The sequence below is a fragment of the Rattus norvegicus genome, chromosome 5 (genome assembly GCF_021556685.1).
Source record: "Rattus norvegicus strain SHRSP/BbbUtx chromosome 5, alternate assembly SHRSP_T2T, whole genome shotgun sequence".
Lineage (NCBI taxonomy): Eukaryota > Metazoa > Chordata > Mammalia > Rodentia > Muridae > Rattus > Rattus norvegicus.
Genome location: NC_141538.1, coordinates 137098472 through 137125164, shown reverse-complemented (window position 1 = coordinate 137125164; position 26693 = coordinate 137098472). Strand labels below are relative to the sequence as shown.

Here is a 26693-nt window from a genome sequence, read left to right as displayed (position 1 = left end):
CTTCACTGGTCATGGTCTTCTCACTTCTATGGAGAGCCTGGCTAGTATCAAAGGGCATTGTCGGACCCACACACAGAGTCTTATTAGAATCACTGTACAAGTTCTGAGATCCTGGTTAGAATCAAAAGGTATTGTCTGACCCCCATAGAGAATCTGGTTAGTATCAGAAGGCACTGTGTGACCCCCATATAGAGTTTGGTTGAATCATGGGGCATTGTCTGATCACCATAGAGAGTCTGGTTAAAAGCGTTGGCCATTGCTTGATCCCCATAAGTTCTGATCATTATCAAAAGGAATTGTCTGGACCCCAGAGTGACTTTTGTTAGAATCATGGGTCATTATTTTTTGCCCATAGAGAGCCTTCTTTTTTTTTTTTTCCTTTTCTTTTTTTCGGAGCTGGGGACCGAACCCAGGGCCTTGCGCTTGCTAGGCAAGCACTCAACCACTGAGCTAAATCCCCAACCCCATAGAGAGCCTTCTTAGAATCATGGGGCACTGTCTGACCCCTATAGAGTATCTGGTCATTGCCACAAGGCATTGTCTGACCCCCATAGAGAGTCTAGTTTCCATTGTGAACAGTCATATGACTACTATAGTAGGTCTGATGAGTACTGAGAATTTTAATCTTATCTCTTGACATTCTGGTCCATGTAGGTTTTTGCCTGATTTCTATAGATTGTCTGGTCATTACTGGCAATAGTCACCTGAATTCTATTGACATTCTACTCACTATTGAAGGTCATCCTCTGTTACCAATAGTAAGTCTGATCAGCATTGGAAGTCACCATCTGGCCCCCAGAAATGAATGTGTAGTCTTCCAACGAGGAATGGTCACCACAGAGGCTCAACACAGGGGACCCTTTAAGAGTTGCTAGGTGATTATCATAAAGAGTGTTTGTAAGGCTGTCTTCAATAGGGACTGTCACCTTGGTTCCCGTGGCTGCTGTGTTCTGGTATGCAGTGAGTAAGGACATGGAATTATCCATGACATAGGTCAGCTGGGCGCTTGCTGTGGATAGCATGAGGTCAACAGGCACAGCTTGTTGGTTTACAGGAAGAGCCTTAGCTGGCTTTGCGGGGTAGGTGTGCTAGGCCTTTTCTAGGGAGAGTTACTGGGACTGCCTGGGGATTAGGAGAGTAGACACAGGTCATCACAGAGGAACGGCAGGAAGTCATAACTCTGGGCTTCCTTGCATGGCCGTCCTGTACAGGGGCTCAGAGAGGCTGGAAGGAAGACCTGAAGCTAAGCTGGAGTCCTGCCCTGTCCTGCCACGGCAGGAAGACTAGGAGAAACTCAAGAGCCTCAGATGGTTGGAGGATGGAGGTAAGCTGTTGTGGAACTGGATTTTCAGTTGTAAGAACCTAGGAAGAAAAATCAGAAGGCCAATCAAGGGAACCTTAATTCCTAGACCTCCCTCTGCCTTCTCCCAAATGCCAAACTAAACCATTCACCATCTTCCATTACTCAAAAGCACCCTTTAGATATTTTAGTAGAGAAATTGTTATAAGAGTAATTCAAGTTTTCGTGGAATTTTATAACATTTCACCCCATGACACCAGGACACAGGAGTTATGGCTGTCCCAATTTTAAGGAGAAAACAGATCCATAGGAAGTACACTCTACTATAAAGCTACAAATACATGGAAAGACTGGAAACACAAAACAAAGAGCTAACATTATTTACAATGGGTGGGAGGGTTCTAGAAATAAAATAACTGAAAGATGGTGAGGTGCCCGGGTCCATCCTCGTCACAGGATCGGGGTTCTCACTGGAAGAAGGGATCTCTGGAAGCTGCCTGATAAATAATACACAGACTGGTTTTGGGGTACAAACTGACAGCCAATTTCAAGGCTAAAGTCTCTCTCTCTCTCTCTCTCTCTCTCTCTCTCTCTCTTGCAACTTGAGTGTACACAAGCTGCATTCTCTTGCGCACTCTGCTTTCTTTTAATTATGGTTTTCTTTTCTGGACTCCCACACTCATGCACACCTCTGTTCATTACCCTTTCATTCTCACACACACTCTTCATCCACACCTCACATTCTCTCCTCACTCACTCTTCACATCTCCTCATGCTCTCTCTCTCACTCTCACATTTGTTCTCAGACTCTCTCTCTCATCGCTCCCTCATGCCCTCTCTCATGCCCTCTCATTCAGTCTTCACATGCTCTCATTTACTCTTCACATGCTCTCCAGCCCTTCTCTTGCCCCAGCCTTTTATTGATAATCCAAAAGCAGGTAGAAAAATACATTGTATAATCATTACCAAATCAAGTTCAAAAGAATACCTACATCCCACAAAGAACTAAGAATTACAATGGTTCCCCAAAGTTTCAAGCTTCCTCTATTCCCAGGCCTGTTGCCAAAATAATAATAATTGTAAACTTATCATTATTTAAACTTTAACTTTAACTTATTATACTTCAGAGCTCAGAGCTCAGAGCTCCGAGGTCAGCTACTTGCATTTTCCTGTGAAGCTCTAATGATAAATGACATGGGCAAAGCTGCCAGGCAGTGGCCAGAAAGAATCAAGTTAACCCTTAGCTCAGTGGTTCCGCTAGCTTTCTGTTCCTTACACACAATGACTCTCGTAAGAGTCCCAGCATTTTGACTTCGTTTACTAGTATATAATTTTACATATTCTATACTTCCTTACCCAAGGAACCACTCTCAAATGTTATATAAAACTTAATTCCTAAATTCAAAAACTTTTTCCTTTCTTAGGGTCCCAGTGTTGTCTCTAATTCATTTTTTTTTTCACAATTGAAACTGTTTTCATGTTGTTGCAACTAAAAAATGCAACAATCATCAGCTTGTGAAAGACCCAAATTTCCAAGTCATTTTAATTACTCCTTCATACCTATTTTCCAAAATAAAGGCAGAGACGTTTAAATCCTGCATGTCCTGATTGTACTATGCTCCTACCTTCTTTTTTAAATTTTTTATTAGATATATTTCTTTACTTACATTTCAAATGTTATTCCCTTTCCTTGTTTTCTGTCCACAAGCCCCAATCCCTCCCTTCCCCCATACCGGCATTCCCACATCCATCCCACTGACTGTCCCCCCCCTCCCATATTCCCTTGCACTGGCAATCCAACATTGGCAGGACCACTGGTGCCCCAACAAGGCTATTCTCTGCTACATATGCAGTTGGAGCCCTTGGTCAGTCCATGTATAGTCTTTGGGTCGTGGCTTAGTCCCTGGAAGCTCTGGTTGGTTGGCATTGTTGTTCATATGGGTTCTCGAGCCCCTTCAAGCTCTTTCAGTCTTTTCTCTGATTCCTTCAATGGGGGTCCCGTTCTCAGTTCAGTGGTTTAATGAAGGCATTCGCCTATGTATTTGCCATATTCTGGCTGTGTCTCTCAGGAGTGATCTACATCCAGCTCCTGTAGGTCTGCACTTCTTTGTTTCATCCATCTTATCTAGTTTGGTGACTGTATATGTATGGGCCACATGTGGGGCAGGTTCTGAGTAGGCGTTTCCTGAGCCTTTGATCTAAACTTTGCCTCCCTATTCCCTGACAAGGGTATTCTTGTTCCCCTTTTAAAGAAGGAATGAAGCATCCACATTTTGGTCATCCTTCTTGAGTTTCATGTGTTCTGTGCACCTAGGGCAATTCAAGCATTTGACCTAATATCCACTTATCAATGAGTACATAAAATGTGTGTTTTTCTATGATTGGGTTACCTCACTCAGGATGATATTTTCCAGTTCCATCCATTTGCCTATGAATTTCATAAAGTCATTGTTTTTGATAGCTGAGTAATATTTCATTGTGTAGATGTACATCATTTTCTGAATCCATTCCTCTGTTAAAGGGCATCTGGGTTCTTTCCAGCTTCTGGCTGTTATAAATAAGGCTGCTATGAACATAGTGGAGCATGTGTCTTTGTTATATATTGGGGCATCTTTTGGGTATATGCCCAAGAGAGGTATAGCTGGGTCCTCAGGTAGTTCAATGTCCAATTTTCTGAGGAACCTCCAGACTGATTTCCAGAATGGTTGTACCCGTCTGCAATCCCACCAACAATGGAGGAGTGTTCCTCTTTCTCCACATCCTTGCCAACATCTGCTGTTGCCGGATTTTTTGATCTTAGCCATTCTCACTGGTGTGAGGTGAAATCTCAGGGTTGTTTTGATTTGCATTTCCCTTATGACTAAAGATGTTGAACATTTCTTTAGGTGTTTCTCAGGCATTCGGCATTCCTCAGCTGTGAATTCTTTGTTTACGTCTGAACCCCATTTTTTAATAGGGTTATTTGTTTCCCTGCAGTCTAACTTCTTGAGTTCTTTGTATATTTTGGATATAAGGCCTCTATCTGTTGTAGGATTGGTAAAGATCTTTTCCCAATCTGTTGGTTGCCATTTTGTCCTAACAAGAGTGTCCTTTGCCTTACAGAAGCTTTGTAGTTTTGGTTTTTTTGTTTTTTTTTTTTTTTTGGTTCTTTTTTTCGGAGCTGGGAACGAACCCAGGGCCTTGCGCTTCCTAGGTAAGCGCTCTACCACTGAGCTAAATCCCCAGCCCCAGCTTTGTAGTTTTATGAGATCCCATTTGGTGATTCTCGATCTTAGAGCATAAGACATTGGTGTTTTGTTTAGGGAATTTTCTCCAGTGCCCATGTGTTTGAGTTTCTTCCCCACTTTTTCTTCTATTAGTTTGAGTGTATCTGGAGGTCCTTGATCCACTTGGACTTAAGCTTTGTACAGGGTGATAAGCATGGATCGATCTGCATTCTTCTACATGCTGACCTCCAGTTGAACCAGCACCATTTGTTGAAAATGCTATCTTTTTTCAATTGGATGGTTTTGGAGCCTTTGTCAAAAATCAAACCATAGGTGTGTGGGTTCAATTCTGGGTGTTCAGTTCTATTCCACTGGTCTATCTGCCGGTCTCTGTGCCAATACCTTGCAGTTTTTAATCACTATTGCTCTGTAATACTGCTTGAGTTCTAGGATAGCGATTCCCCCAGAAGTCCTTTTATTGTTGAGGATAGTTTTAGCTATCCTGGGTTTTTTGTTATTCCAGAAGAATTTGCAAATTGTTCTGTCTAACTCTCTGAGGAATTGGATTGGAATTTTGATGGGGATTGCATTGAATCTGCTGATCGCTTTTGGTAAAGTGGCCATTCTTAATATATTAACCCTGCCAATCCATAAGCATGGGAGATCTTTCCATCTTCTGAGATCTTCTTCAATTTCTTTCTTCGGGGCTTGAAGTTCTTATCATACAGATCTTCCACTTGCTTGGTTAAAGTCACACCAAGGTACTTTATATTATTTGGGACTATTATGAAGGGTGTCGTTTCCCTAATTCCTTTCTCCGCTTGTTTCTCTTTTGTGTAGAGGAAGGCTGCTGATTTATCTGAGTTAATATTATACCCAGCCACTTTGCTGAAGTTGTTTATCAGGTTTAGTAGTTCTCTGGTGGAACTTTTGGGATCACTTAAATATACTATCATATCATCTGCAAATAGTGATATTTTGACTTCTTCTTTTCCCATCTGAATCCATTTGATCTGCTTTTGTTGTCTGATTGCTCTGGCTAGGACTTCGAGAACTATATTGAATAAGTAGGGAGAGAGTGGGCAGCCTTGTCTAGTCCCTGATTTTAGTGAGATTGCTTCAAGTTTCTCTCCATTTAGTTTAATGTTAGCAACTGGTTTGCTGTATATGTCTTTTACTATGTTTACGTATGGGCCTTCAATTCCTATTCTTTCCAGGACTTTTATCATGAAGGGGTGTTGAATTTTGTCAAATGCTTTCTCAGCATCTAATGAAATGATCGTGTCTTCTTTTTTTTTTTTTATTAATTTGAGTATTTCTTATATACATTTCGAGTGTTATTCCCTTTCCCGGTTTCCGGGCAAACATCCCCCTCCCCCCTCCCCTTCCTTATGGGTGTTCCCCTCCCAACCCTCCCACCATTGCCGCCCTCCCCCCATAGACTAGTTCACTGGGGGTTCAGTCTTAGCAGGACCCAGGGCTTCCCCTTCCACTGGTGCTCTTACTAGGATATTCATTGCTACCTATGGGGTCAGAGTCCAGGGTCAGTCCATGTATAGTCTTTAGGTAGTGGCTTAGTCCCTGGAAGCTCTGGTTGCTTGGCATTGTTGTACTTTTGGGGTCTCGAGCCCCTTCAAGCTCTTCCAGTTCTTTCTCTGATTCCTTCAATAGGGGACCTATTCTCAGTTCAGTGGTTTGCTGCTGGCATTCGCCTCTGTATTTGCTGTATTCTGGCTGTGTCTCTCAGGAGCGATCTACATCCGGCTCCTGTCGGTCTGCACTTCTTTGCTTCATCCATCTAGTCCAATTGGGTGGCTGTATATGTATGGGCCAAATGTGGGACAGGCTCTGAATGGGTGTTCCTTCAGTCTCTGTTTTAATCTTTGCCTCTCCCTTCCCTGCCAAGGGTATTCTTTTTCCTCATTTAAAGAAGGAGTGAAGCATTCACATTTTGATCATCCGTCTTGAGTTTCGTTTGTTCTAGGGATCTAGGGTAATTCAAGCATTTGGGCTAATAGCCACTTATCAATGAGTGCATACCATGTATGTCTTTCTGTGATTGGGTTAGTTCACTCAGGATGATATTTTCCAGTTCCAACCATTTGCCTACGAATTTCATAAACTCGTTGTTTTTGATAGCTGAGTAGTATTCCATTGTGTAGATGTACCACATTTTCTGTATCCATTCCTCTGTTGAAGGGCATCTGGGTTCTTTCCATTTTCTGGCTATTATAAATAAGGCTGCGATGAACATAGTGGAGCACGTGTCTCTTTTATATGTTGAGGCATCTTTTGGGTATATGCCCAAGAGAGGTATAGCTGGATCCTCAGGCAGTTCAATGTCCAATTTTCTGAGGAACCTCCAGACTGATTTCCAGAATGGTTTTACCAGTCTGCAATCCCACCAACAATGGAGGAGTGTTCCTCTTTCTCCACAACCTCGCCAGCATCTGCTGTCACCTGAGTTTTTGATCTTAGCCAATCGCACTGGTGTGAGGTGAAATCTCAGGGTTGTTTTGATTTGCATTTCCCTTATGACTAAAGATGTTGAACATTTCTTTAGGTGTTTCTCAGCCATTCGGCATTCCTCAGCTGTGAATTCTTTGTTTAGCTCTGAACCCCATTTTTTAATAGGGTTATTTGTTTCCCTGCGGTCTAACTTCTTGAGTTCTTTGTATATTTTGGATATAAGGCCTCTATCTGTTGTAGGGTTGGTAAAGATCTTTTCCCAATCTGTTGGTTGCCGTTTTGTCCTAGCCACAGTGTCCTTTGCCGTACAGAAGCTTTGCAGTTTTATGAGATCCCATTTGTCAATTCTTGATCTTAGAGCATAAGCCATTGGTGTTTTGTTCAGGAAATTTTTTCCAGTGCCCATGTGTTCCAGATGCTTCCCTAGTTTTTCTTCTATTAGTTTGAGTGTGTCTGGTTTGATGTGGAGGTCCTTGATCCACTTGGACTTAAGCTTTGTACAGGGTGATAAGCATGGATCGATCTGCATTCTTCTACATGTTGCTCTCCAGTTGAACCAGCACCATTTGCTGAAAATGCTATCTTTTTTCCATTGGATGGTTTTGGCTCCTTTGTCAAAAATCAAGTGACCATAGGTGTGTGGGTTCATTTCTGGGTCTTCAATTCTATTCCATTGGTCTATCTGTCTGTCTCTGTACCAATACCATGCAGTTTTTATCACTATTGCTCTGTAATACTGCTTGAGTTCAGGGATAGTGATTCCCCCTGAAGTCCTTTTATTGTTGAGGATAGCTTTAGCTATCCTGGGTTTTTTGTTATTCCAGATGAATTTGCAAATTGTTCTGTCTAACTCTTTGAAGAATTGGATTGGTATTTTGATGGGGATTGCATTGAATCTGTAGATTGCTTTTGGTAAAATGGCCATTTTTACTATATTAATCCTGCCAATCCATGAGCATGGGAGATCTTTCCATCTTCTGAGGTCTTCTTCAATTTCTTTATTCAGTGACTTGAAGTTCTTATTGTACAGATCTTTTACTTGCTTGGTTAAAGTCACACCGAGGTACTTTATATTATTTGGGTCTATTATGAAGGGTGTCGTTTCCCTAATTTCTTTCTCGGCTTGTTTCTCTTTTGTATAGAGGAAGGCAACTGATTTATTTGAGTTAATTTTATACCCAGCCACTTTGCTGAAGTTGTTTATCAGCTTTAGTAGTTCTCTGGTGGAACTTTTGGGATCACTTAAATATACTATCATGTCATCTGCAAATAGTGATATTTTGACCTCTTCTTTTCCGATCTGTATCCCTTTGATCTCCTTTTGTTGTCTGATTGCTCTGGCTAGAACTTCAAGAACTATATTGAATAAGTAGGGAGAGAGTGGGCAGCCTTGTCTAGTCCCTGATTTTAGTGGGATTGCTTCAAGTTTCTCTCCATTTAGTTTAATGTTAGCAACTGGTTTGCTGTATATGGCTTTTACTATGTTTAGGTATGGGCCTTGAATTCCTATTCTTTCCAGGACTTTTATCATGAAGGGGTGTTGAATTTTGTCAAATGCTTTCTCAGCATCTAATGAAATGATCATGTGGTTCTGTTCTTTCAGTTTGTTTATAAAATGGATCACGTTGATGGTTTTCCGTATATTAAACCATCCCTGCATGCCTGGGATGAAGCCTACTTGATCATGGTGGATGATTGTTTTGATGTGCTCTTGAATTCGGTTTGCCAGAATTTTATTGAGTATTTTTGCGTCGATATTCATAAGGGAAATTGGTCTGAAGTTCTCTTTCTTTGTTGTGTCTTTGTGTGGTTTAGGTATAAGAGTAATTGTAGATTCGTAGAAGGAATTCGGTAGGGCTCCATCTGTTTCAATTTTGTGGAATAGTTTGGATAATATTGGTATGAGGTCTTCTATGAAGGTTTGATAGAATTCTGCACTAAACCCATCTGGACCTGGGCTCTTTTTGGTTGGGAGACCTTTAATGACTGCTTCTATTTCCTTAGGAGTTATGGGGTTGTTTAACTGGTTTATCTGTTCCTGATTTAACTTTGATACCTGGTATCTGTCTAGGAAATAGTCCATTTCCTGAAGATTTTCAAATTTTGTTGAATATAGGTTTTTATAGTAAGATCTTATGATTTTTTGAATTTCCTCTGAATCTGTAGTTATGTCTCCCTTTTCATTTCTGATTTTGTTAATTTGGACGCACTCTCTGTGTCCTCTCGTTAGTCTGGCTAAGGGTTTATCTATCTTGTTGATTTTCTCAAAGAACCAACTTTTGGTCCTGTTGATTCTTTCTATGGTCCTTTTTGTTTCTACTTGGTTGATTTCAGCTCTGAGTTTGATTATTTCCTGCCTTCTACTCCTCCTGGGTGTATTTGCTTCTTTTTGTTCTAGAGCTTTTAGGTGTGCTGTCAAGCTGCTGACATATGCTCTTTCCTGTTTCTTTCTGCAGGCACTCAGCGCTATGAGTTTTCCTCTTAGCACAGCTTTCATTGTGTCCCATAAGTTTGAGTATGTTGTATCTTCATTTTCATTAAATTCTAAGAAGTTTTTAATTTCTTTCTCTATTTCTTCCTTGACCAGGTTATCATTGAGTAGAGCATTGTTCAATTTCCACGTATATGTGGGCATTCTTCCCTTATTGTTATTGAAGACCAGTTTTAGGCCGTGGTGGTCCGATAGCACGCATGGGATTATTTCTATCTTTCTGTACCTGTTGAGGCCCGTTTTTTGACCAATTATATGGTCAATTTTGGAGAAAGTACCATGAGGAGCTGAGAAGAAGGTATATCCTTTTGCTTTAGGATAGAATGTTCTATAAATATCCGTTAAGTCCATTTGGCTCATGACTTCTCTTAGTCTGTCGACATCACTGTTTAATTTCTGTTTCCATGATCTGTCCATTGATGAGAGTGGGGTGTTGAAATCTCCCACTATTATTGTGTGAGGTGCAATGTGTGTTTTGAGCTTTAGTAAGGTTTCTTTTACGTATGTAGGTGCCCTTGTATTTGGGGCATAGATATTTAGGATTGAGAGTTCATCTTGGTGGATTTTTCCTTTGATGAATATGAAGTGTCCTTCCTTATCTTTTTTGATGACTTTTAGTTGGAAATTGATTTTATTTGATATTAGAATGGCTACTCCAGCTTGCTTCTTCTGACCATTTGCTTGGAAAGTTGTTTTCCAGCCTTTCACACTGAGGTAGTGTCTGTCATTGTCTCTGAGGTGTGTTTCCTGTAGGCAGCAGAATGCAGGGTCCTCGTTGCGTATCCAGTTTGTTAATCTATGTCTTTTTATTGGGGAGTTGAGGCCATTGATATTGAGAGATATTAAGGAATAGTGATTATTGTTTCCCTTTATATTCATATTTGGATGTGAGGTTATGTTTGTGTGCTTTCATTCTCTTTGTTTTGTTGCCAAGACGATTAGTTTCTTGCTTCTTCTAGGGTATAGCTTGCCTCCTTATGTTGGGCTTTACCATTTATTATCCTTTGTAGTGCTGGATTTGTAGAAAGATATTGTGTAAATTTGGTTTTGTCATGGAATATCTTGGTTTCTCCATCAATGTTAATTGAGAGTTTTGCTGGATACAGTAACCTGGGCTGGCATTTGTGTTCTCTTAGGGTCTGTATGACATCAGTCCAGGATCTTCTGGCCTTCATAGTTTCTGGCGAGAAGTCTGGTGTGATTCTGATAGGTCTCCCTTTATATGTTACTTGACCTTTTTCCCTTACTGCTTTTAATATTCTTTCTTTATTTTGTGCGTTTGGTGTTTTGACAATTATGTGACGGGAGGTGTTTCTTTTCTGGTCCAATCTATTTGGAGTTCTGTAGGCTTCTTGTATGCCTATGGGTATCTCTTTTTTTAGGTTAGGGAAGTTTTCTTCTATGATTTTGTTGAAGATATTTACTGGTCCTTTGAGCTGGGAGTCTTCACTCTCTTCTATACCTATTATCCTTAGGTTTGATCTTCTCATTGAGTCCTGGATTTCCTGTATGTTTTGGACCAGTAGCTTTTTCCGCTTTACATTATCTTTGACAGTTGAGTCAATGATTTCTATGGAATCTTCCGCTCCTGAGATTCTCTCTTCCATCTCTTGTATTCTGTTGGTGAAGCTTGTATCTACAGCTCCTTGTCTCTTCTTTTGGTTTTCTATATCCAGGGTTGTTTCCATGTGTTCTTTCTTGATTGCTTCTATTTCCATTTTTAATTCCTTCATCTGTTTGATTGTGTTTTCCTGGAATTCTTTCAGGGATTTTTGCCATTCCTCTCTGTAGGCCTCTACTTGTTTATTAATGATTTCCTGTGTTTCCCTAAGTGTGTTCATGTCTTTCTTGAAGTCCTCCAGCATCATGATCAAATATGATTTTGAAACTAGATCTTGCTTTTCTGGTGTGTTTGGATATTCCATGTTTGTTTTGGCGGGAGAATTGGGCTCCGATGATGGCATGCAGTCTTGGTTTCTGTTGCTTGGGTTCCTGCGCTTGCCTCTCGCCATCAGATTATCTCTAGTGTTACTTTGTTCTGCTATTTCTGACAGTGGCTAGACTGACCTATAAGCCTGTGTGTCAGGAGTGCTGTAGACCTGTTTTCCTCTCTTTCAGTCAGTTATGGGGACAGTGTGTTCTGCTTTCCGGCGTGTAGTTTTTCCTCTCTACAGGTCTTCAGCTGTTCTTGTGGGCCTGTGTCTTGAGTTCACCAGGCAGCTTTCTTGCAGCAGAAAATTTGGTCTTACCTGTGGTCCCGAGGCTCAGGTTCGCTCGTGGGGTGCTGCCCAGGGGCTCTCTGCAGCGGCAGCAACCAGGAAGACCTGTGCTGCCCCTTCCGGGAGCTTCAGTGCACCAGGGTTCCAGATGGTCTTTGGCTTTTTCCTCTGGCGTCCGAGATGTGTGTGCAGGGAGCAGTCTCTTCTGGTTTCCCAGGCTTGTCTGCCTCTCTGAAGGTTTAGCTCTCCCTCCCACGGGATTTGGGTGCAGAGAACTGTTTATCCGGTCTGTTTCTTTCAGGTTCCGGCGGTGTCTCAGGCGCAGAAGTCCTGCCGCTCCTGGGCCCTCCCCCACGGGAGCCCAGAGGCCTTATACAGTTTCCTCTTGGGCCAGGGATGTGGGCAGGGGTGAGCAGTGTTGGTGGTCTCTTCCGCTCTGCAGCCTCAGGAGTGCCCACCTGACCACGCGGTTGGGTCTCTCTCTCACCGGGTCTGGGAGCAGAGAGCTGCTGCGGGCTGGGATCCGCGGGTGTGGGACTTCCGGTAAACACAGACCGTGCCTCGTAGAGAAATTCTGCTTCCGTGTCCCAAGCTCACCAGGCAGCTTTCTTGCAGCAGAGAATTTGGTCTTACCTGTGGTCCCGAGGCTCAGGTTCGCTCGTGGGGTGCTGCCCAGGGGCTCTCTGCAGCGGCAGCAACCAGATGATCGTGTCTTCTTATCTTTGAGTTTGTTAATATAGTGGATTAGGTTGATGGATTTTCGTATATTAAACCATCCCTGCATCCCTGGGATGAAGCCTACTTGATCACGATGGATGTTTGTTTTGATGTGCTCTCAGATTCGGTTTGCAAGGATTTTATTGAGTATTTTTGTGACGATATTCATAAGGGAAATTAGTCTGAAGTTCTCTTTCTTAGTTGGGTCTTTGTGTGGTTTAGGTAGAAGAGTAATTGTGGCTTCATAGGAGGAATTCGGTAGTGATCCATCTGTTTCAATTTTGTGGAATAGTTTGGATAATATTGGTATGAGGTCTTCTATGAAGGTCTGATAGAATTCTGCACTGAACCCATCTGGACCTGGGCTCTTTTTGGTTGGGAGACCTTTAATGACTGCTTCTATTTCCTTAGGAGTTATGGGGTTGTTTAAATGGTTTATCTGTTCCTGATTCAACTTTGGTACCTGGTATCTGTCTAGGAAATTGTCCATTTCTCCAGATTTTCAAGTTTTCTTGAATATAGGTTTTGTAGTAGGACTTGATGATATTTTGAATTTCCTCTGACTCTGTTGTTATGTCTCCCTTTTCATTTCTGATTTTGTTAATTTGTACACACTCTCCGTATCCTCTGGTTAGTCTGGCTAAGGGTTTATGTATTGTGTTGATTTTCTCAAAGAACCAGCTTTTGTTTCTGTTGATTCTTTGTATAGTCCTTTTTGTTTGTACTTGGTTGATTTCAGCTCTGAGTTTGATTATTTCCTGCCTTCTACTCCTCCTGGGTGTGTTTGCTTCTTTTTGTTCTAGAGCTTTTGGGTGTGCCGTCAAGCTGCTGATGTATGCTCTCTCCTGTTTCTTTCTGCAGGCACTCAGAACTATGAGTTTTCCTCTTAGCACAGCTTTCATTGTGTCCCATAAGTTTGGGTATGCTGTACCTTTATTTTCAATAAATTCTAAGAAGTCTTTAATTTCTTTCTTTATTTCTTCCTTGACCAGGTTATCATTGAGTAGAGCATTCTTCAACTTCCATGTATATGTGGGCGTTCCCTTCTTGTTATTGAAGACCAGCTTTAGTCTGTGGTGGTGTGATAGGACGCATGGGATTATTTCTATCTTTCTGTATCTATTGAGGCCTGTTTTATTACCAATTATATGGCCAATTTTGGAGAAAGTACCATGAGGTGGTGAGAAGAAGGTATATCCTTTTGTTTTAGGATAGAATGTTCTATAAATATCTGTTAAGTCCATTTGGTTCATGACTTCTCTAAGTCTGTCTATGTCTCTGTTTAATTTCTTATTCCATGATCTGCCCATTGATGAGAGTGGGGTGTTGAAATCTCCTATTATTATTGTGTGAGGTGCAATGTGTGCTTTGAGCTTTAGTGAGGTTTCTTTTACGTATGTAGGTGTCCTTGTACTTGGGGCATAGATATTTAGGATTGTGAGTTCAGTTTGGTGGATTTTTCCTTTGATGAATATGAAGTGTCCTTCCTTATCTTTTTTGATGACTTTTGGTTGAAAATCGATTTTATTGTATATTAGAATGGCTACTCCAGCTTGCTTCTTCAGACCATTTGCTTGGAAAGTTGTTTTCCAGCCTTTCACTCTGAGGTAGTGTCTGTCTTTGTCTCTGAGGTGTGTTTCCCTATTGGCAGCATAATGCAGGGTCCTCATTGCCTATCCAGTTTGATAATCTGTCTTTTTTTTTTTTTTGGTTCTTTTTTTCGGAGCTGGGGACCGAACCCAGGGCCTTGCGCTTCCTATGCAAGTGCTCTACCACTGAGCTAAATCCCCAACCCCAATCTGTGTCTTTTTATTGGGGAATTGAGTCCACTGATGTTGAGAGATATTAAGGAATAATGATTATTGCTTTCTGTTATATTCATATTTGGATGTGAGATTATGTTTGTGTGCTTTTCTTCTCTTGGTTTTGTTGCCAAGACAATTAGTTTCTTGCTTTTTCTATGGTGTGGCTTGCCTCCTTGTGTTGGGCTTTACCATTTATTATCCTTTGTAGGGCTGGAGTTGTAGAAAGATATTGTGTAAATTTGATTTTGTCATGGATTATCTTGGTTTCTCCATCTATGTTGAGAGTTTTGCTGGAAACAGTTACCTGGGCTGGTATTTGTATTCTCTTAGGGTCTGTATGACATCTGTCCAGGTTCTTTTGGCTTTCATAATCTCTGGTGCGAAGTCTGGTGTAATTCTGATAGGTTTGCCTTTATTTGTTACTTTACTTTTTTCCCTTACTGCTTTTAATATTTTTTCTTTGTTTTGTGCATTTGGTGCTTTGACTACTATGCGACGGGAGGAGTTTCTTTTCTGGTCCAATCTATTTGGAGTTCTGTAGACTTCTTGTATGTTTATGGGCATCTCTTCCTTTAGGTTAGGGAAGTTTTCTTCTATGATTTTGTTGAAGATATTTACTGGTCCTTTGAGTTGGGTGTCTTCACTCTCTTCTATACCAATTATCCTTAGGGTTGATCTCCTCCTTGTGTCCTGGATTTTCTGTATGTTTTGGGCCAGTAGCTTTTTCCGTTTTACATTGTCTTTGACAGTTGTGATAATGATTTCTATGGAATCTTCTGCTCCTGGGATTCTTTCTTCTATCTCTTGCATTCTGTTGTTGATGCTTGTATCTACCTTGTCTCTTCCTTTGGTTTTCTATATCCAGGGCTGTCTCCCTTTGTGCTTTCTTTATTGCTTCTATTTACATTTTTAATTTCTTCATCGGTTTGATTGTGTTTTCCTGTAATTCTTTCAGGGGTTTTTGTGTTTCCTCTCTATAGGCTTCTACTTGTTTACTTGTGTTTTCCTGCATTTCTCTAAGGGAGTTCTTTATGTCTTTCTTGAAGTCTCCATCATCATGGTCAAATGTGATTTTAAATCTAGATCTTGCTTTTCTGGTGTGTTTGGATATTCAGTGTTTGCTTTGGTGGGAGAATTGGGCTCTGATGATGCCATGTAGTCTTGGTTTCTGTTGCTTGGGTTCCTGGGCTTGCCTCTTGCCATCAGGTTGTCTCTGGTGTTACCATGTTCTACTATTTCTGACAGTGGCTAGACCGTCTTATAGGCCTGTCTGTCAGGAGTGCTGTAGATCTGTTTTCCCGTTTTCTTCCAGCCACTTATGGGAACAGAGTGTTCTCCTTTCACGCTTGTTCTCATTCCTGTCTACTGGTTTTCAGCTGTTCCTGTGGGCCTCTCTCCTGAGTCCAACAGGCAGGTCACTTCGAGAAGAAAAGTTCCTCCCACCTCTGGTCTTGGGCCTGAAATCACTCCTCAGGGCTGGGTTCCAGCTCTCCATGAGTGCAGTAACCAGAATGGCCTGCCCCTCCTTCTCTGGGGTCACTGTGCACAGGGTCCCAGATGGCACTAGGTGTTTTCCTCTAGAGTAAGAAATATGGCCAGAGGGTAGTCTCTTCTGGTTTCCCAGGTGTGTCTGTCCCTCTGAAGTTCTAGCTCTCCCTCCCATGGAATTTGTGTGCAGGGAGCTGTCTGACCGGGTCCTTTCAGATCCAGGCACAGTCTAGATCACAGGGTTCCTGCAGCTTGAGTGCTCCTATCTTCCTGTTCCCAGAGGCCCCATATAGTTTCCTCTTGGGCCTGGGATGTGGGCAAAGGTGGGCAGTCCTAACGGTCTCTCCTGCCCTGCAGTCTTAGGAGTGCCCCCACTTCTAGGCAATGAATTCTCTCTCCCACAGGGTTTGGGAGCAGGGAACAGTGGGCCATCCTATGGCTATTTTCCTCCCTTTTAAGAACAGTGGGACCATCTGCATTTTCTCGTCCTTCTTCTTGACCTTCCTGTGGTCTGAGGATTACATTTTGGATAATTCTAGCTTTTAGGCTAATATCCATTTATCAATGATTGCATACCATGTGTGTTTTTCTGTGATTGAGTAACCTCACTCAGGATGATATTTCTAGTTCATTCCATTGGCCGATGAATTTCATGAAGTCGTTGTTTTTGCTAGCTGAATAGTACACTATTGTGTAGATGTACCACATTTTTTGAATTCTTTCCTCTGTTGAAGGGCATCTGGGTTGTTTTCCAGCTTCTGGCTATTATAAATAAGGGTGCTATGAACATAGTGGAGCATGTTTCTTTGTTATAAGTTGGGGCATCTTTTGGGTATATGCCCAAGAGAGGTATAGCTGGGTCCTCAGGTAGCGCAATTTTCAATTTTCTGAGTAACCTCCAGACTGATTTCCAGAGTGATTGTACCACTTTGCAATCCCACCAAGAATGGAGGACTTTTCCTCTTTGTCCACATCCTCACCAGCATCTGTTGTCACCTGAGTTTTTTATCTTAGCCATTCTGACTGTTGTGAGGTGGAATCTCAGGGTTGTTTTGATTTGTACTTCCCTGATGACTAAGGATGTTGAACACATCTTTAGGTGCTTTTGGGCCATTCTGTACCAAGTGAACCGCTGTGTGTGTTCAAGACACACAAACCCAGGAGCAATCTGGAACAGGACACACTGGTCTCTGCCTGCACCTGGAAATCATAGGACCCATCGCTCTCTATACCCAATTCTCCTGGGGTAGAGACCTGGACTCAGAAGTGCAAAAAATCCTGTTAGTTCAGGGGAGACCTCCACTTCTGCTCACATTCCTGGTCCAAGAGGACCCTCCCTAGTGCTTCTGAATACAGGAATCTAGCTTCAGTCTGTGGCAGGATCTTTCTGCATTCTGCTTGCCCCCAGAACTGACCGTCAGTCACCATAGTGCAGACACACCTGAAACCAGAGGTAAGAACACCAATTCTGCTCCAAGGGACTCACCTGGAGCCCTCAGGACAAAGGAACCCAAGAGCACTCTAGGACAACACCCTTCTGCTTCCTGCCTGTTCTTGGAGTTCACCTGATCCGACAGCTCTCTACACCCAGAACCGACTGAGAAAAACAAGTCCACAGTTGTGCTGACATACAGGCTCACAAGAGTGTCAAACAACTGCCAGAGAGAGCAAGACCAGGTAACACCAGAGACATCCTATGGCGAGAATCACGGCCAGGAACCTAAGCACCCGAAACCGAGACTACTTGGCATCTTCAGAGCCCAGTTCTTTCACCAAATAAAATACTAGATATCCCGGCACACCGGAAAAGCAAGGTTTGGGTTAAGATCACATGTCTTGATGATGATAGAAGACATAAATAACTCCCTTAAAGAAATACAGGACAAAACCGGTAAACAAGTAGAAGGCCTTAAAGAAGAACTCAAAAATGTTTTCAGAAAATGCAGGAAAACACAAGCAAATAGGTAAAAGAATTGAACAAAATCATCCAGGAGTTAAAAATGGAAATAGAAACAATAAAGAAATCACAAAGACAGGAAACCCTGGAGATAGGAAACCTATGACAGAGATCAGGGGACAGACGAAAGCATCACCAATAGAATATAACAGATAGAAGAGAGAATCTCAGGGGCAGAAGATACCATAGAAAACATTGACACAAGCATCAGCACCAGCATACAAATCCATTCCAACTCTCACTAAATACCTAGTACTCTTCATTCCCATGGAGCTCAAGTCTTCCTGAACAGCTTCCAATACCACTAGTATATCTCCAGGTTGACTGTTTACCCATCCTTTTGATACAAAGAGGAAGAAGGAGAATCCAGAACCTCACATGTGAGTCCCTGTAATCCTAGCACTTCGGAGTAAGTAGGTGACCATGGGAAGACTAGCCGAGGAAGCTGGATCTTGACTTCGAGGCTTGCTTAGGCCAAACACTTAGCAAAACCTCATCTCAAAAAGAAGCAAGGAAACACTATGTAGGATATCATGTAAGTTATGAGTGACACTTCTCCTATTTTACCAGGGGGGAAGAAAACACAACTGAAATACACACTGTATTCTTACAACTGAAACTTAATATTTTAGCTGCTGTTTCAGCCTGGCTCTGGAGAGTAAACTCAAGCTTGGGTCTTTGTCACTGAAATCCCAGATGCACCCCTCAATCCTCAGGCCCTTCTGACAGATTGAGGGGCCCACATGTAAGGATACTGAGTCAGGGAACCCCAGGGACAGATACCTGCATAGCCTGTCACCTGTATACCTGCAATAATGTGACTGACAGGATTGTCATGAGTGAGCCCTGCAGTTACAAACAGGACATGTGTCTGTGTTTGTCCTAAAAAGCTGGGGAAATACATATGTATCTACTGTCCCTATGTTATTTAAGGTGGTTGGAAACAGCATTGTTTTTAAAAGATTTGCAAATGCTACACCAAAAGACCAGGTTAAAGATGGTGAGCTTGGTCATGAACACTTTAGATTCTATAAAGGGTCCAGGAAAAGCCTAAGGTAACCTAAAGGATGGAAACAAGGAAGCAATTCGACATTTTTGTTACTAAGCTTTAAGTGTCTTCAAAAAGAACGTCTCACAATGGCAGTGAAAGTCTGTAAAGAGTTCAACGTCTTAAAATTTTCTACATCATTCAGGTTTCCTTTCAATGTTTTCCTTATACCCTCACTAAAAAAGCAGAAATGTTTTTTAAATTTACTTTTCGTTAGCATATATTCAGTGTACAAAATGGCTTCAGTATGACCTTTTCACTCAATGTTTACAATGTAGTTCTGTGAGGCCTGAGTGAACCTCTTCCAGGACCTCATGAATGAGACGCACGGAGGCAGTGATCGATGTAAAAGCAAGAGGAGTTTAATTCCGACATGTGACCATAGCCCTATAATGAAACCCAAAAGATAAAGCAGTGTTCAGGAGGAGGTTGAGAGCTAAGATATGAAAGGGCCTGAGGGACTGTTAAATGTAAAATCACAACGGGCCGATCTGGGAGATAGGACATTGGGCAGCAGATTCTGTGGATTCCACTTTCAGGTCTGGGTGTAAAGGCAGTGACCTTAACAACCATCAGAGTATGGAACCATCGTGGGGTCCTTTCTATGCAGGTCCCAGTGCGCCTCTGAATTTCTGACACAGATATCATCGGGCTCCAGTAAGGTGAAATATGGCAGAATTGTAGGTCCGCTGGGTCTCTAGGATAGTCTGATGTACAGCCTTGATGGGGACTAGCAAGACTGGAGGGAGGAATGGTTAGCGTTCTGCCACCTGCTGGTCTCCAATCCTGGGAAGCAATGAGCAAGGTCTTCCTAACCTAACCTCAGAGTGGGCAAATCCCTCCCAACGTGGGTTTCAGCACACCCCAAGGAGAGCAAAGGAAGGCGGTCAATCCACTCTTTGCTGGCCTCTTGTGTCAGCTTTGGTTTCTTTTTAAGTTTAGTACATTTTTTTCTAGCTGCCCAGAACCCTGTATGTGTAACGAAGTTTGCAATCTCTGTGTAAATGTTTAACTATTATTTGAGAGCTTGTTGCTATGACACTTAGGCCATTGTGAGACCTGATTGCTATGGGGAAGCTTCGAATCAGGAGGAGCTGTGAAGCTACTATGTGAGCAACTTCAGTGTTGGTGCAGAATGCTTCCACCCACCTGGAGAAAACATCTATAAAATCTAGAGTCCACGTAGCCTTCCCGGCCAGGCTGGTCTCCAGGAGGTCTGTTTCCCCAGGTTTGTCAGTGAGTTGGTCTCTCATTCGGACTCCTTCCTGGGTAAGGGCTCTCTGTTTAGGATTAGCTTGAGCACAATCCTGGTGTCCAGCTGAAACATCCCACATTAGACATCCAGACTTGTTATAGACACCTTAGTTTTAGCAACTCAGAAGGTTTGATGAACCCCAGGGGAGTATCCTGGTAAAGGTCAGTTAACAAGGTCCTTCCAGTTGGTTATGGGAGAGATTTGTGTCCCTAGTGACCTCCCTCAACCTGTAGGTCTGAGCTGTGTTTCTTCTTCAAAATGGAGTCTCATGCAGAACCAGGTAGGGGTGCCTCATCAGTTATCAATGGCCATCCATGGTCTTAGGGTCAACTGTTGGTCAGCCAGGTCACTGGCCCAGGAATGAAGGACAGCAATTTGTAGGGGCAGATAAATAGTCCCTTCGAGGGATAAGAGTTTTCTCTTTACTTTTTTCTTTTAAACGTCCTTTCCCAATGTAGTTGAGAAGCCCTCTTTTTCTATAGATCATACTGAGGACCTGGGTGTAAGTAAATGCACGACAAATGTCCCTGAATGGGTGGTGGGCTTTCCTTCCCTCATCTGAGAACCGGTCAGATTGACCAATACTGTCCTCCCTGCTGAAGTACCAAGCATGAAGTCAAATCATAGCTTCCACATCCTGGATTTTATCTTTTATCTCGTGACAGTTATAGATGAACACCTGAGTGTTGTCATCAGGCAAGAGGGGAGCAGAATTGAGGACAGTCAGTTTTTGAAACTAGATTCTTGGGTGGGCCAGGTGTGGGGCATATTACTGGGTCACACAGGCATTAAACAGTCAGTGTTCCGGCGGCTGTCTAGGAGAAGAGTCTCAACTATATTTTAGGACGTTGTCTGTGAGTATAAGGCCCTTTCACACATGTTATTGCCACTCTGTTTCTTCCTACCTGTCTCCTCACCTTGCATGCTCAAGATCTCTTTCCCACATCGCCTATCTGCCTCAGACTGTCTCCATTCCTGTCTGTGACTCTCTATCTGCTTTCTTCCAAGGGTAATGGGATCAGTTCTCCTCTATGCCTCATTTGGCTTCTGTGGGTAAGAAGCCTTGAGATTCTACTCTTTTCCCTCTCCTAACTCTGTGGAGAGAATCAAAGGCTGTTGTTCTGAGTGGCCATTTCTACGCCTGATTGCATGATCCTGGGCAATGGGATTATATATTTGTTCAAAAATACTCACAACCTAGTGTATAATTCCATGCTTTGAGGAGAATGGTAATGCCACTGTGGTTGTGTATTGGGAAGCAGTAAAAGGCAGGTTTCTGAGTTTAGGGACAACCTGGTCTACAGACCGAGTTCCAGGACAGCCAAGACTTGAAGAGTCTCATGGCTCTAATTCTGGTGCCTCTGTATTGAGAGTGAGTTGGTCAGGATCCTCGATTGCTGCTCAGGGCAACTGTAGTGCTAGTTGTCTGTAGTCTGCCTCTCTCTTTAGGGTTCTGAGTGGAAAATACATTCAAAGTATCCCACATAAATGAGTAATAGGCACCAGACTGTGGAATGAACCCAGATATTAAAGAAAGAAAAAGCATTTGTGCTGCTCCTATACTAATTGGAGCACAACCAAAATGTGAGAGACCAAGCCATGAAAAGAAAGTGAGACTTTCCCCAACCCAACATTTCTGTCACACTTTTTAAGGAGAAGCCTCACTCCACTAGTTGGGGACCCCATGAAAACCAAGCTACAGGTATGCCACGTCTGGGCTGGGAGGTGGAGCAGGTTCCGTCCATGTCTGCTCTGTGATTGTTTTATTCAATCCTTACCTTTTACAGTCAGCTACAACATGGACCACGGATGTCTCCATGGCCTTCAGTATCAGCAGGGACCACAGAGCCCAGCATGACCCAGACCTTTTCTTCAGGAAATACTTCAGGGGCAAATGAATGTGAAGCTCTCAGGGCTCTCAGGGCTACCCAAAGAAAACCTGCTACCCACTTCTCCCAACAAAAAAAAAAATTTACAGAGAAAGGAAAAGAAAAAGTTCAAAGATGGGCTGGAAATATGACTCAGTGTACACAGCCCCCAAGTCCTACCCCTTGATGAATAGGGTGGAAATATAGGACTGACCTCCTGGCCTCAAACTCAGAGATCCTCTGTCTCCTAGATGCTGAGAAAGGCTAACACACCTGGTCTTTACAGAAGGTCACAGTGTATTCACAGTAAGAATTTATAGAATCTTAAACCCGGCACAGTGGGTGTAACAGGATGTCACAGACATGTGAATGTAAGGATGTCCAGAGACTCTGTGTAATCTTCCCAGTTAGTGGGAGTGTTTTACAACTGTGCACACGTCCTTACAGACTGAAGGGTTTCAGCGCTGGCTGGAAGTATGAGGAACTTCTTTTTTTTTAAAGCCAGATTTCTTTTTTTTTTAAGGCTCATTGATTTTATTTATATAAGTACACTGTAGCTGTCTTCAGATACACCAGAAGAGGGCATCAGATTCCGTTACAGACTGTTGTGACCTAGATAAACAAGTTTTGGGAAATTGAACTCAGGAAGTCTGGACAACTACTCTGTTCTATTAACCACTGAGCCATCTCTAAAACCCAGGGGTGGTGTTTCTTTACATGCACGTTTAGGTGATCTGATCGTGGATAGGTTGTGTAGCAGATCTGACACTGGTGGGGCCGATCCCCATTGTGCTTTCTCATGTGGCGTGCGAGCTCATCTGAGCGAGAGAACGTCCATGTGCATCTGGAGCATTTGTAGGGCTTCTCCCCTGGATAAGAGAGAAAGAGATGCTTGTTACACTCAGGGGAAGATGGGACGGCATCCTGACAGTGATGGAGCACAAGGTTCAACAAGGTGGATGGAGAGGACACTGAGGTATGCAAAGGAGTAGCTGGACAGGAAGAGGAGTGGGACAGCTGAGGAGAACATGGAGAGACAGGGAGAAAGAAGGAGCCACAATAAGAGGATAAGGAAGGGATAAATAAGGAAGGCAATGGAGGAGTGAGTGAGAAGGAAGAGGGTACAAGGAGAAAATCCCACAGAGGGAGAGTCTAGAGTCTGAAATGGACATAAGTCAATAGTCCTAGCACCTTGATGGCTCAGGTGGCAGCATTTCTTGTACCTGAGTGTTCAAGAACAGTGTGGACAACATGGTGAGAACTCACCTATGTGAATGGGAGACCAGGAACCTCCACAAGGCAACAAACTAATACCCCACTTATCCCACCATGCAGTGCAAAGACATCACAGAAGACTGTAGCACAGCACACACTACCCTACCGCCTGGAGGATCAAGAAAACTCCATACCCAATTTCAAACTTGCCAGCCTTCCCCACGTTATCCTCTGGGACAGAGGTCCAGGACAAGGCAATAGTCTAAAATAATAGCCAACCGTATGCAGGCAGATGTGTGGCCACTTATCCCCCAAACCCCATATCCAGACAGATCCTCACTCACCAGTGTGTTTGCGAATATGGCCTGTGAGGTGGGAAGACTTTGAAAAAGAATGTCCACAGTAATGGCAGATGTAGGCCTTCCCTGTGTTTTGGGTTGGGGTCCTGAGGCCATTCTTCCTGTGTGGGAGATTTCCTGGCACCACAGGGAAGTCTGAAGAGCATGCGGATGTTTGACCCTGGACCATGTGGGAGATTGAAAAATCTAACACTGGGTCTCCATGGGGCATCTGACTACTAACAAGGGACATCATCCATCCTGTATTACAGGTCTGGTCACCATTGGTGGTGGTTGTCTGATCCCCATCGAAGGTTGGGTTACCCTCCGTGGCTGTCATATAATATCTGTAGAAGTTCTGATGATCATCACTGGGGGTCGTTTTCTGACTTCCACAGAGAGTCTGGAAACCAGTTATCTGAGCCCCGTCGTAATGACTGCTGGGATTCATTGGCTGACCCTTAAAGAGAGTTTGATCGCCGAAGTGGCTTGTTGTTTGTTCTCCATAGAGAATTGGGTTACCATCAGAGGGTACTGCCTGTTTTCTATAGAAGGTGGTCTCATCGCTGGCAGTGTTTTTCTGATTTCTATGGAGAACCTGGTTAGAATCAAAAGACATTGTCTGATCCCCAGAGTGAGTTTGTTTAGATTTGTGGGCCATTGTTTGACCCCTATAGAGAGTCTGGTTATTGTCAGAAGGCATTGTCTGACCCCCAGAGACAGTATGGTTAGGATCACAGAGCATGGGTTGACCCCTATAGAGAGTCTGGTTAGTATCAAACGGCAATGGCTGACCCCCAAAGAGTGTCTGGTTAGTATCAAAAGGGACTGTCTGACCCCCATAGAGATTCTGGTTAGTATCAGAAGGCATCTTGTGACCCCCATAGAGAGTTTGGTTAGAATCATGGGGAATTGTTTGACTCCCATAAAGAATCTGGTTATAATCATGGGCCATTGCTTGACCTTCACAGAGAGTCTGGTTAGTATCAAAAGACATTGTCTGATACCCAGAGTGAGTTTGTTTAGAATTGTGGGCCATTGTTTGACCCCTATAGAGACTCTGATTATTGTCAAAAGGCATTGTCTGACCCCCAGAGACACTATGGTTAGGATCCTGGGGCATTGGTTGACCCCTATAGAGGGTCTGGTTAGTATCAAACGGCAATGGCTGACCCCCATAGAGAGTCTGGTTTCCATTGGAAACCGTCATTTGATTATTATAGTAGGCCTGATTAGCACTGAGGATTTTCACCTTATCTCTGTATACATTCTGGTCATTGTACGTTTTCACCTGATTTCTATAGACTGTCTGGTCACCAATAGCAGTTGTCACCTGATTTCTATTGACTTTCTGCTCACTATTGAAGGTCATCATCTGGTGCCCATGGTAAGTCTGATCGGCATTGGAAGTTACCACCTGACCCCAATCGGAGGCTTGGTCTTCCTCAGAAATGACTGAACAGTCTTCAAATGAGGATTGGTAACCACTGAAGCTCACCGCAGGGCCCTCTGTAAGAGTTGCTAGCTGATTATCATAAATGGTGTTTATCTGGCTGTCTTCAATAGGGCTTGTCACCTTGGTTCCAGTGGCTGCTGTCTTCTGGTATGTAGTGAGTAAGGACTTGGAGCTGTCCTGGCCATGGGTCAGCTGGGTGCTTGCTGTGGAGAGCATGATGTCAACAGGCACCATTTCTTGGCTCATAGGAACAGCCTTATGTGGCTGTGCAGGGGGTTTACCAAGGGCTGTTGCAGGGTGCATTGTTGTGACTGTGTGAGGGACAGAAGAAGATTCAGAGGTCATCACAGTGGAACTGCAGGAAGTCATGACTCTGGGCTGACTTGTGCTGGCCGTCCTGTACAGGGGCTCTGAGAGACTGGGATGAAGACCTGAAGCTAAGCTGGAGCTCTGCCCTGGTCCTTCTGTGGCAGGAAGACTTGGAGAAACTCAATAGCCCCAGATGTTTGGAGGATGGAGGTAAGCTGTTTGTAGAACTGGATTTTCAGTTGTAAGAACCTAGGAAGTAAAATCAGAAGGTCACTCAACAGAACCTTAAGACCTGGTCCTCATCCTGCCTTCTCACCAATGCCAAGCTAAACCATCCACCATCTTTTCTTACTCCAAAGGGCCTCTGCAGACATTGCCATAGACAGCCAGTTAGAAGAGTTAGTCAGGTCTCATAGAATTACATAAGATTTGCACCAATGACACCAGGACACAGGAGGCATGGCTGTCCCTGTTTTAAGGAGAAAACAGCTCCATAGGGAGGGCACTCTACTGCAAAGATACAAATGCATGGAAAGACTGGAAATACAAAACAATGAGCTAACATTATTTACAATTTCGTGTTCTAAGAATAAAATAAACTCAAACACGACAAAGAAGAACATTAGAGCAGAGCTAATACAGAAAAGTCAGCTGAAATAAAAATTGATCAAATTTTTTAAAGATCAACAAACTTGATGAACCTATTTGTAATCAGAAAGGGAGGAAGAGGCTGGTAAGATTGCTCAGTGGGTAAAGGCGCTGTCACGCAGACCTGAAACCCACAGAGTGAAAGGAGAGAACCTGTTCTTGTAAGGTCTCCTGTGCCCTACACGGATGCACTGTGGCACACGACAGCACTCCTGCCTGCACACAGGAAACATACCACCTCCTGTGACAGTCTTCTAAGTCCAGCTACGTGGAAGGTTGAGGCAGAAGGATTGTAAAATCAAAGTGTGCTTGGACATTTAGGGGAAAAGTCATAGTAGAAACTGGAGACATGAGTCATTAAGGTAAGAGCATTGTCTGCTCTTCAGGGGACCCAATTCAATTCCCTGCACCCACGTGGCTGTTCACAACTGTCTGTGTAACTCCAGCTCCAGACGATCTGATGCAATGCCCTAGTCCAGGATCACCTGGGATTGCATGCGTGTGGTGCACGGACATAATGGTGGGGAAAATACACTAAGGAAGTAGAAACCAAACATATCCTTTAAAGGAGATGGGGGTGTGGAGTTGGCTCAGCCATTGAAGGGGAGGTTCACACCCAAAATAAAGAGATTGTGTTCCCAGCCAGGTCCAGTTTGCAGAGTGAGTACCAAGTCAGGCAAGATAACCACTAAACCGTTCCTGAAAAACCAAAGGATAAAATCATATCAATAACTGATTGTGTTTAAGAAAAATAAATAGCTGGGCAGAGGTGGCAACTGGGAAAGCAGGTAGGTTAGGGCATGACATACACCAGGGCAGTGCACATCTTTATCCCTACACTAGGGAGGCAGAGGCCAGCCTACCCTTGAGTTCCAGGAAATTCTGGTCTACAATGAACGATGCA

The 26693-nt window shown here is 43.2% G+C and overlaps 1 long non-coding RNA gene across 1 annotated transcript in view; it reads left to right on the top strand.

Annotated features, from left to right (window-relative positions):
- The first annotated feature begins 959 nt into the window (after positions 1 to 959).
- LOC148005999 (uncharacterized) overlaps positions 960 to 26693 on the top strand; it is a 50292-nt gene continuing 24558 nt past the window's right edge. The window contains exons 1-2 of the long non-coding RNA XR_015621082.1: positions 960 to 1324; positions 25238 to 25351. This is a non-coding gene — a long non-coding RNA (uncharacterized LOC148005999). The remainder of the gene's footprint in view (positions 1325 to 25237; positions 25352 to 26693) is intronic.